The sequence below is a fragment of the Amblyomma americanum genome, chromosome 6 (assembly GCF_052857255.1).
Source record: "Amblyomma americanum isolate KBUSLIRL-KWMA chromosome 6, ASM5285725v1, whole genome shotgun sequence".
NCBI lineage: Eukaryota > Metazoa > Arthropoda > Arachnida > Ixodida > Ixodidae > Amblyomma > Amblyomma americanum.
The window spans coordinates 121,259,022-121,271,740 of record NC_135502.1 but is presented as its reverse complement, the minus strand read 5'-3'; positions in this window follow the sequence as shown (position 1 = coordinate 121,271,740).

Here is a 12,719-nt window from a genome sequence, read left to right as displayed (position 1 = left end):
ATGCCAAAAACACCAGAAAGTTCGCAGAGCTTCTGTGTGCGAAAGATAACCCTTAGAAAGCGAATCCTCTTAGACTGGATGGAAATGTTATTCCGGAACTTCAATTTGAACCCACTATCTCTTTTGCTACATTTAGTGTTGAAAATCTTGTATTCCGTCATCTTTATCTTCAGGCCTAGTTCATTAAAGGTTAACCAAAAGTCTAAATAGTGAAGCCATTCATTTGCTTCCCTGTAAACGAAGCTTTCATCGCAACCTGAAAAAAATAAAATAGTGTCAACTGCATGTAATACCATTTCAGAGCAGCCTGGGGTGCTTACAATATCAATCATATATATCAAGAATAACGTTAGGCCTAAAATGGATCCCTGTGTAACTCCGTATTTAAACGTGCCTCGATCAGATTCGGCGCTCTTTATTGTGGTATATTGCTCCCTGCAAATTAAACAGCTTCCCATCAGGGCATGTGCTGTACTTTGGATTCCATAGAATGGTAGCTTTATTGATATTACATCATGATGGACATAATTAAAGGCTTTCTTTAAACCAAGAAATAAACCCAAAGTAAGCTTTCATTGCGTAATGTTGTCAAAATTTTTCTGTTTAATATAAAGTAAAGCAGTTTCAGTTGCCTTATTCTTTCTGAATCTAAGCTGCTCTTTTACTATGAAGTTATGCAGAGTGAGGAAATCGACTATTATTTTGTTCATTATGTGTTCAGCAACATTTGAAAAGACTAAAAGCGCTGAAATTGGTCTATCGCTGTTCAAGGCTTCAAAAACACCACCTTTATGAATAGCTTGAACAGGCGCAAGCTTCATTTGGTGTGGAAATATCCCAATTTGAAGTAAGCAGTTTCATATATGTGTAAGGACTAGAGTTATCAGTGCGGTTACAGCTTTCACAGGGGAAACCTTCACATCATCGTAGGCTTATGGTTTATAGATTGTCTATAGGAAAAGGAATTATGCCGGTTATAGGCTTTATTCTATAGATGGTCTATAGATTGTCTATAGAAAAAAGGAAATAAGGCTGGTATAGACTACAGTTTATAGGTAATCTATTGACCGTCTATAGACAAAGAAAAATTCTCTTATACACTTTAGTCTTTATATAGTCTATGGACCATCTATAGACAGAAGAAAATTAAAGCGAATATACTTTAGTCTATAGATAGTGTATGGATCACCTATAAACAGAAGGAAATAAAGGCTGTTATAGACTTTAGTCTAGAAAATCTATTGACTGAATGTAGACAAAGGAAAATTATGTCTTATGAACTTTAGTCAATAGATTATCTATAGACAGTCTATCGACAAAAGGAAGGTGGCTATAGATTTTAGTCTATAGATAATCTATGAACTGTCTATAGACAATGAAAAATTATTTCTGTTATAGATTTTTGTCTATAGATAGTCTAGGGGCCATCTATAGACAGAAGGAAATTGACAAGGTTATAGACTTCAGTCTATAGGTAGTCTACGGACCATCTATAGACAAAATGAAATGAGCGCGGTTATAGACTTTAGTCTATAGGTTCTTTATAGACTGTCTATTGAAATAAGGGAAGTATAAAGGGCGGCTATAGAGTCTATAAAAAGTCTATAGACAGCCTATAGACCATCTTTATAAGGGATTACTTCAATAAAAGAATGGTGCCAATAGATAATGCAAATACAAAAACAATACACGCGAGAAATAGAACGAAACAAACAGCGGAAGTGGACCTGCGGCTACTCAAGCTATGGGAGGCGAGACGTGGGCTCACCAAGAGATTGAAAAAACAGAGGCTAAACAAGAAGCTAAAGAAGGAGAACGCTGAGGTCACCCACAAGGCAGAGGAATACGTAGCGCAATTGGCAAGAAAAGGCTGGCAGCAGTTTAGCAGCTTATTAAACGACACGCTCAGCACAGCCAAAACGTGGCGTATACTAAAAGGCACTCCAGGACCCAACCAAAACCAAAGCTGCGAGCAACAAGGCAATTCAAAAGCTCGTCCATCAATACGAGGGACAAGACGAGGAATTACTAGAGCAATTCCGGATCAAAAGTTATGGCCGGTACAAGCCGCAAGAATACAAAGGGCACTACCAGGGAACGGAAATCCCCGAACACGACAAGCCAATTACAAGAGAAGAGGTGTATGCCGCCATTAGAGCAGTCACCAGAAACACGGCAGCAGGAGCCGATAAAATTAAGAACTCCTTGATCCGCAACCTCAGCGATAGAGTGGTGGCCCAACTCAAGGACTACCTCAATACACAGTGGGAAGCGGGCACGGTACAAAAAGAATGGAAGCACGCGGAAGTGGTAATGATACCCAAACCCGACAAGAAGCCACAGATAGAAAACTTGCGCCCATCTCGCTAACCTCGTGTCTCGGCAAGCTATACCAGAGAGTGGTAACCAAAAGAATACAGCGACACCTAGAATACAACGAGCTGTACCCCCACATGATGTTTGGCTTCCGAACGAACCTGCCGACACAGGATGTCTTGCTACAAATAAAGGAAGAGATCCTTAACAAGATCCCAAAAGCAGGCGAAAACATCATCGTGGCCCTCGACATCAAAGGAGCTTTTGACAACGTCTGCCACGGAGCCATCATGGAAGGGGGAAACAAGACCAACTGCGGCAATAGAGTCCACGATTACGTGCGGAAATTCTTGTCAAAGCGCACAGCGACAGTAGGACTCGGAGACCTGCGGATAGATACCTTTGACACGCCTAACAAGGGTACCCCGTAGGGCTCGGTCATTTCACCAATTCTCTTTAACATCGCAAAGATCGGGCTAGCTCAGAAACTGAACGAGATCGAGGGCGTCCAGCACGCCATGTATGCGGATGACATCATGGTCTGGGTAAATCAGGGATCACTGGGCCAAAAAGAAGAAAAGCTTCAGAATGCGGCAACATGCGTCGAACAATACGTCAAGGGCAGAGGCCTCGCGTGCTCAACCGAGAAATTGGAAATTCTGAGGATTGGAAAGTACGCAACCAAGGAAAAAGTAGAAGTTTATCTGGAAGGTTAATTCATACCAGAAGGACATAATACGCACTGTCGGCATGTAGATCCAGAGCAGCAAACGGTGGGTGCAGACACTCGCTAGGCCTGTTTAAGCAATCGACGGAGCAAGTCAGGATGATGACGAGAGTGTCGCAAGGAAGGAGCGACATGAAGGAAGGGGAGACACGATCCAGCTGGCCAGGAGCCTGGTGGTCAGTAGGGTCACGCACTCACTCCCGTACCACAATATGACGCAACAAGAGACAGAACAAGCCGAGACTCTCATCAGGAAACCATACAAGACGGCGTTGCATCTCCCAGAAACACGTCGAACGACAAGCTCCTCTAGCTATGTATTCACAACACATTTGAAGAGCTCAAGGAGGCTCAACTGGGTGCGCCGCTGTACAGGATCCTGCAGTCAACCACCGGCAGGGCACTCCTTAAAAGATTAGGCTATAAAAACATAAAAGAAACGGAGGATAGGATAGCTGACATACCAGACTCTTTTCGCCAGACACTGAAAGCTAGCCCCCTACCGAGGAATATGGACCCGAATATGCGCGCGGCCAGAAGACAAGCACGAGCACAATACGTAGAAAAACACCTGGCCACTAAAACACTCTGGTATACACGGATGAATTCCTATACCCGTGGGATCACAACACCAAAGAACATAGAGTTGCGGCAGTGACCGTGGATCACATGGGAGAGCTGATAAGCAGCGCAACCCTATGGAGCAGCACGGTAACAAAGGCTGAAGAAACAGCTGTACCTCTAGCAGCGGCGGAGGGTTACCGTAGAAACAAATCCTTGATAATACTCACAGGCTCCAAATAAGCATGCAGACACTACACGGCAGGTAGAATCAACAAAGGGGTGCTGCGAATCCTCCTCGATGCAGGGCTTCCTAAGGAAAAGATACCGCATACGATTTTCTGGGTGCCATGTTACACCGTAATAAATGGTAACCAGAAGGCCGAAAGTCTAGTTCGCGAACTTACACACAGAGCGGGACAGTCAATGAACCCGGATACCACTATGTCGGTGGAACCAACGTACGCGGAAATACTAGACCATCACAGCGGCAAAAAGATAATATATCCACCACCCCACCCATCTTTGTCACTCCATAAAGCAGTCGGCTGGCGAAGGCTGCAGACAGGAACAATCTCAAATCTACACATCCTACATAAAATGTTTCCCATTCAATACAGGGACACATGCCCATGGTGTGGGGCCATCCCAACTCTATATCACATCACGTGGGATTGCAGAAATAACTTCTCTTTCCACAAAAAAGAAAAACCCAGTGCTGAACAGTTGGGAGGGTCTGCTCACCAGCGGCGGGCACACAGTCCAAAAAGGATTGGTGCAGCACGCTCTCAAAGTGGCCAGGCTCAGCGGTGCTCTGGAATAGGGGCGCCGAACACTCAAAACGACGGAGACTTCAGTAAAACATGAAGACCTCTGTTAGCCGCTGCGATAAAGTTTTTCCATTCCATTCAGTTGGCTCACGCGGCTCCGCGATCCTGCGTGGCGGCTGGCGCGCTGGGCTCTCCTGAAACAGCATCACGAGTTTTTGGTGCAGTATCGAAAGGGGAGCACGAACGTGGTACCTGACGCGCTATCCCGTGCCCCACTCGCAAGCGGCACCTTGGCGCTGGCAAGCAGAGGGGGCGAAACAGCGGACGAGCCGCCGGACGGCAGAGAGGGGAAGACCGCAAACGGGCCAACCCATTCTGATAAAGGCCACTGTACGATCACTTTTTTTCCCCATGCGCACGCGTCGTTGCGACAGTACGCAAACGCTGCGCAAGGGCCGAACAATGGACCGCATGAACGCATCGGCCTGTGCGCACCAAGTTATTAGTCAACTTCAACTTTCTGCCGCAAAAGCGGATGGTCACATCACGCAATTGGCGGCTGTCCCGTGACGTAGCAGCACAGCGGTGCCAGGCCGCGTCTCTTCAGAAAGATAGCCGCACGCAGAGCGGAGTCAAAAACCAGACCTAGTAGGGGGTAGCTGCGCCGACGAACACATAATATTGGCCGCGTGTAACTATTAACGAGCGTGGACAGTGTCAAGATATCGTGGGCGGCTGTGGTTTTGGTTGGCGCCGAAGTTACAATTAATCGGGCCAACCTGCCCACCACTGCACTCTCCGTAAGTTCGGAGGGGGAGGAGCGACAAACTTCACCCCGCGTGCGAAAGATTGTGAGTCGACTGCTGACCGGCGATAGGGGCCATGCCTGATTAGTCGTTGACCGGAGGCATGAGGCGTAGGCAAGTTCCGTAGCGAATTAATTTAATTAGGCAAACAACAACCAAGTATTACAATATGCCCGACAAGGTAGCGCCGTACACTGACGTGACGCAAATAGCACAAGCACCAATAGAACACGTTAACACAACAATTCACACAAAGAAACATCAGGGCGATTGCTATATAAAAATGTTACGAGACGGAAATACAGTATAAAGGATTACAACGAGAAACACGGAAAGCCAAAATACAAAGATAAAAGAGTTGAAGCGATTGGTGAGAAACGATGGCTTAGCTGCGCAGTGGCAAGGTCCGGTCGCAGGGAGCGTCGGGCTGCGGTTGCTCGTCGCGGGGCTGATGGGGGCTTGCGGATACGGGAGAACTTGGGCCTCGCGTCTTCGGGACCACCGTTGCCGCGCTCTACGCGTCAGATCCCCGCCTAGGCTTCTTGCCGACCACTTCCTTGGCTGACCTCACTCACGACCGCACGCACCGAAATCTCCAGACCAACTGCCCGCGCGCGGCGTTCCCGTCGCCCCCTTTGCATGGCTAAGAATGAAAAAAAAAACAACACAGGGAAAAAAGAGTCTTCAGGAGACAGGCACACAGGAATGCTGCTCCCAAAAAGAAAAAAAAAAACACATGAAGGAATGTCGAAAGAATCCGGCACAATGCCTTAATCCGACGAGGAATCATTGGGAGCCGCGAACAGTGCCGGAGCATTCAATTCGCTTCTGCTGTTCCCAACACGTGCAAGCGCTTGCCACCTGTATGGCAACAATGCTAGGAGGGGGGGAGTAGTTTTGAGTGACCCCTCCAGCGCTATGGTGAGAATGCCGTGTTCCCCCGCGGGGGAGGGGGAAAAAGTAGTCGACGCCGCTCCGCGACATGTTTCTGGGAAACAAAGGTCAAAGCTGGACAGGGCCGGCATGAACTTTGTGACAGACAGTGACTTCGAGCTTTGCTGTGCGCAACAGCGGCAAGAGGCAGTTTCCTTCAAGTTTTTTTGTCGCCGTCTACACCGAGTTAACCGAGCGGCCTTCACACCTTCGCTGTGTACGCAAATGTAACAGTGCCGGTGTTGCGAAGCGTTTATTTGGAACCGTTTGTGATAGTCAAAAGTGTTCTTTATTCGCGCGAGGATCTTCACGAACAGTGGCGAGAAGTAGCTCCCCAGGATGAATTTCCTGTGCATACAGCAAGCTTCACAGCACAGTGGCAAGTGTCAGTGTAGTGAAAGTGATTGCAGTCGGAACGAGTGCTTTTGCGTCAGTGAGGGATATCGCCTGCAAGTATAATACTTTTGAAAAGCTTACTACGCCTGCCACGATTTCCGAATGCTGAAATTAACTTAGAGCGGTACAGCAGATCCTGATACTAGTGCACGTGTGTGTACTGAGTTGAGAACAGCCCTCAGTGCGACGTAATGAAATTAACTTCGTGCTCTGCAGCCAGTTGCATTCGTTGCAGCGGTTTCACTGATCGCGACCACAGGACCTTGTGCTGCTGCGTAGCCATCACCGATATCGATCGTAGTTCGTGTGTACTGTGTTAGACAACCGCCGTGAGTGCGACGAGACCATAAGAAAACTTGTGTTTTGCGTATGCGAAACGACCTCGGCTGCCCGGCCGCTGCGCTGTTTTCTGCCTGGACTACAGATGCGTCGCCAGCATTCTGCGGCATTAAGCTACATAAATTGCAATTTGTGACTACAAGTGGCCGGATTACGATTGTATGCCGGCGGCACTGTGAAATCTGTGTGAAAACATCGATGAGCATAGAAACTCCCACACCTGAAGCGTCTTTTTTGATTTTCTGCTGGCCAAGCGGGCCCATATCTGCAAATATTTCCGTGACAAATTGAATGAATCTGACACTCCCTCTGCATGTGATCACGTCTGAGCCAAAGCAGTATTGGTAAACTTTGGTTGTAACGTGTTAGCACAGATCAGAAACACTTATGTACGAACAAAAACCATTGTCGCATCTCATTCACCGGTGTTTCAAAATGCAGAAGTGTCTATTATGGGCGCGCTAGTGCAGCTCTTTTTCATAAGAATTTCAATTCATCTTTCACAAGAAATAAAGAAAAAACACAGCAAATGCTCAAGCTTCTCGAAGCAAGCAACCCATATATAATTATGCCTTATTAATATAAACTCTTTAGTTCTGCATCAGAACTGTATATAGAGAGTTTTCCTTAGTAGCAAATCGGAATTAAAAATGAAAACGATTTTCAGTAAACTGCTGTGATTACAATATATGTTTTGCTTAGCATCGAAGAGTGAAGTTGGATTCTAGACAAATGCTTACAATAATAAGTGCATTATCGTGGCTGCCATGGCTAATGGTTAAATGCAGCGATCTCAGTTTGCTCCGTGAGCCATGACAATCGGGATAGAAACTGTACTCTTTGATTCAGCACCTGATCCCATATTTACTGTTGGTTTCAATACACTGCTGTCGCCGAGGTGCCCAACAACTCAGCTTTATTGGTGTCAAACAGTTGTTAACTTGCGCCTCCTAAGTACGCGGTACCAGCTTGTGTAAGACATTCTCGAAGCCTTTAGAAGCATATGCCATCAATGCACATGCACGCATGCATATGCTGCGTTCTTTCACCTGTGCCTGCCTGCAATAAACATTATTTGTGTGCAGGCTGAAGACGATGGTGGATCTAGGGGGATGTATTTGTTAGAAATGTAGAATGCTTCCTAGATTTTCTTCATCTTCTTTGCGTTTGCTGCATTTCTAAATTAGTTTGCTTGAAAGTAGGTGCTTGTTTGCATCTTCCAAAGGGTTCAGTTATAGGTTTCTGTGGACACACATCTGTTTACATTTGTCGTATGATCGTGACGGGGCCGTATTTGTCCATATAGCGAAAACGACGTTGACGAGGTTTATTTTGATTTTTCAAAATGTGCTATGCGCTATTGCACTGTGGTTGGCTCTGCAATGCTGACGTTGTGCCGTTTCTGAAAGTCCTGCAGTGCCGGTGCAGCCGTCGACCTGTTGAGGTTGAGATCACATTTAATTTCAACCCATTTCCTTACCGTTTGGATTGTATTTGCAGATTCCCTGTTTTGCATCAGTGCTGAGTTCTGGTGTCCGACATGCTTTAACTCGAGTAGTTTTTTTTCTCCTTGTCGTGTGCTCTCTTTTAAAAAGCGTTAATTTAGTGTTGCAAGTAAACAGCTTTTTTTATTAGAACAATAAGGTTATACAGTCAGCAGGCGGCTTAATTAAATAATTTGTGTTAGTCAACTAAATGCGCGAGCAAATCTGTCGCCAAACCTTATAGTGCCAATGATTTTGACACTAGAAAGAGAAGTGGTTTGTCAGTCAGAAAGTGCAAGCGGAGAGTCGGCGTGTCTGGCAGTTCAAGAATTAACAAAAACAAAAGGGCAATTTTAGGGTGAAACAGCCATATTATTCAGTCTGCATTTGTCGCCAAACACTTCTAACAGTCCTTGCGCTGTGTTGTAGTATCTGATTACCACAGTCCAGACGTTCGCATTGCAGTCCTTATTACACGAGAAAAATATGCGGGTCCCAATGCGCATTGTGCGTTTAAACCCTGTCAGTTGTACAAGCAGCAAGTTTCCAGCTTAAAGCATGCATGCTTTGATAAAGTTTCGTTCCCAGAAAAACTGCTCATAACTCAAGCCATCATATCACAGGGTGGATATTAATGAGGCATGACTGCATACAGCAGAATGTGTAAATTTTGAAGTTCTGATAACGCCACAAGCACCAAATCATTGCAACATTTTTATGACTAGCATTGGTTCCTAATCGTGAAAAACACTATGTACTCTCACGCTGCCAAATTGTTGTGGCCCATTAAATTTTTTCTTCCAAATCGGTACGCTTTTTGAAAAAGCATTCCTGTGAATAGGCAACTTTTCGTTCTTCGTGGCATACACTTGCACCTTAGTTTCCTCTAGAAAGCATGCTTTGAAATCCTTTATAGAATAATGCCTTGCTTCGTACAGTTTTGAGCGGGATTTATGTGATCCTGGCCAGCTATCAGCAAGCTAATTCTTGCTCATCCTGCCTTTCTTTTTTGGAATCTCGGGCAACCCCAAGGGTATTGTACTTGGCCCTTCCTTTTTTTAGATTTATTATTGGCCTCCCTTTCACGGTTTCATTTAACTAGGCTTCGATGAGTGTATATGGTCTGCCATCCCACTATCGACGTCAAAATTCCCATCCTCCAGAACAACCGCCTGCGTCTGAGCATGGCCAATTAGCCAAAGTTAATAGGACTGCGTTAAAAGTTTTTACTGTCAGCCATACCTGTCTGTTACGAGCTGATATGTGTAATTCCTATGTGCTTGTATTCTGCTCTGTTTCAAGGGAAGCAGCACGGAGACTTCCATTATGTGATGTGGTTGAAAACCTAGGCGCTGATGTATACGTATGGGGCTTTTATGTGCGTGTGTCATTTGATCCTTTTCTTCATCTGAAATGGGCAGCCAGGTATGTCATGGGGCCGGCATTTACAGTATTTAAGAAATAGTAAAAGGATGCATCGTTCTTCTTTATAAGAAAACTAAATTTCACATCCAGTTCTGTCGTCATGAATGAAGTCAGATTACAGCTGCAGTGAGTTTTGTGTGTGAGCGTGATTTTGTTACATTTTACGGGAGCGAAATGCATGGAAAGGCAAAAATCTGTACTCAATATTAATTTATTCATAAAATTGCTGTTTTGCTTACATTAGTTACACGAGTTTTCATACAAGGCCCTGAGGAGGATGATCATTTTGATGCATTATTTTGAAAAAGGAGACCACAAAACTAGACATTGGTTTGCCTTATACATGCAGCCCTTTTAGGACTTTTTAAGTTAACATACACTCTATTTATGAAGCCCGAAAGTAGGCATAGCCTAGGCAGAAGTCCTCATGCGGTTACGCTAACAACGAAGTCATTTTAACATAAGGTATGCCTGAAGAGAACTTTGGCAGTTTGAAAACCAAACTGACCCTGAAATAAGCTTTCCTTTGCAGAAGATGTTGCTAATAACAACCGCTAGTACCTTCCAAAATTTAATCATGGCAAGTGGTGCTGACAATGCTCACTTTTATCTGCTGTTTTGAGAACCAGAATCACTCTTACGATCCCTCTTTTTTTCTGGTCAGAAAAAAACTGTTAAATAGCACTGTAAAGCTATATGAAAGGCTATAAGCATATATACTCTACATCCTTAAATTCTTATTTATTTATTTCGTTTTATTTTGCAACAGCACCAATTTCACATTGTAAATGTATTTCTAGAAATTATGGTTTAGCTAACCACTATGCATGGCCGGAGCTTCCGGTTTCCCTGAATGTATGATGTATTCTTTCCCAACCTCAACCAGGAGCCGACCAGATGTGAGATAGTGTACCAACTCCCACATCATGGTATGTTTACACTGAAGGTAAAAGGCATGTATGGCCTTTTACTAAGTTCTAAGCAACCATTTTGTTTTCATTCACATGGGCACTTTCTGAATATTTTGGAGTTGTACATGCCAGCTTGTTTCTGCATGTGTCACCGTTGACTGGCTCTGAGCACAACTATCCAGGCTTGTTTGCACTGCTGCATTTCAGCTTGTGCAATTGTCATTGCAATATGGGCTAACTAATGACTGCTAAAATAAAATTTCTTGCCCGCTGTCACTGTGCAAAAAACAAAGCCGTGCATTTCAGCGCTGTGATAGAAGCTTGGCCCCTTTGTCACCACACTGTGCTATTTCTATTTTAGCTTTTCTAACGGACTGAATAACATTACAGAGAGAAATCAGTACTGTTTCACGGTCATCATACTCTGAAATGCACAACTCATGCAGTTACAGCTGATTTAACATATTCCAAATTACTGCGTATGTCATAATTTTCTCGTGCATTTGGGTTCGTATTCGACAGCAGTGTGCTAAAATATGGAGTTTTTAATACATGCACAACTCAGACACACACTTATATCGTTGAATAGATAAGTGTCTTTTGCAGTAACAGTCAATTGGGCAGACAGCAAGAAGGCCTGTTTACTTGACAGTGACAACCAAAGTTTTCAGATGACATTTAAAGAGTACTTGGAATAAGGTAAAAGCTACCAAATGAAGGCAATTATAATACACGTGAAAAGACTTCAGTGTACTAGTTTGAATAACTTATGATTTAACCTGTGCCTGATCTAAGCTATGTGAATTTACCTGATATAATTATAAACGACCGAATATTTACTGCTAACCAAAAGCTTCTTCTAGTCCCGTATTCTTGGCTCCGAGAATTCGCGTTACGAATGGCGTCGTCGTTCTGGAATTGTTATTGCATGTTAAGGTACAACGTAACTTTCAATAGGGGCACACTTCAAATATTAGGAGGCAAAAAATCTGAGATCGCAGTTAGATCGGTTACATTTATCGGTGGTCTTCAGCATAGTCTTGCCGACTAACGGTCGAACGAGTTGTGTCACGATCGCGGTGTAATGCCTTTTTTAACTTTCTGAAGTAGAAATAGCGCAAAGGTCAATCGTTCCTGGCGACGCTGTTTTAGAACCTCGCCTGCGGTGTTGCAAAGTTTATGGCGACTTCGTTCGTGGATGTCAGAATCGGCCGCGCGGAGATCCATGGCAGTGTAAAAATTTCACACCTTTAAAGGGAATATAATTCCATGCACAGCCTTACCTCTGACAAATTAGAAGTTTCTAATACACGTGCTTCTATCCTGCACCGAAGAATTTTAGAAGTTTGCATGAACAGGTGCATGTGGCCCTAACACTCCTTGTAGTGCTGTGTAGGTGCAAGGGTGTTTCTTTCAAAAATGTTAAGCTGGCTTTACCTCACTGCGGCATGTCCGACTAAATGGGTTTGACGAAATTAAAAAAAAATTGCCCTAGCTCATGTGCTTTACGGAACAAAATATGTTCGCGTAGCCCTATTGAAAAATCTCGTATATATGTGTTAAATATGTCTCATATATACGCAATTATTGGATATGTGTCCACATATATGCTCGTATGTATACGTGCTCGTATGGCATACGCGTTACTCTCCACGTATGGCGAAACACATATATACGTGTGATATGTGCCTCCTATATACGCTATTGGATACGTGTCACACCCGTCCCTCGTATATACGAGGGCCACGTAACCTTCCTACTGATACGAGGGCCTCGTGATGGGGATACAATGGCCTTGCAACACGTACTCTGGTGTACAGTAAATAGCTCTGAATATGTAGGCTTCCTGAGTGAACTTGCAACCCTTCAGTGCAGCAAATGCTGCATCCCAGCACTAAATACCCGGCTGCAGTCAATGAAATAATTTTTCTTGCTGCCTTTATTTTATCATTTTTATCTGACTACAGTCATTGACTACAAGGGCAGGTGCAGGCGATGATTACTTGATGTCCCTCAGCATGTCCGCCAGGTAGCAATTCAACTGCTCTCCG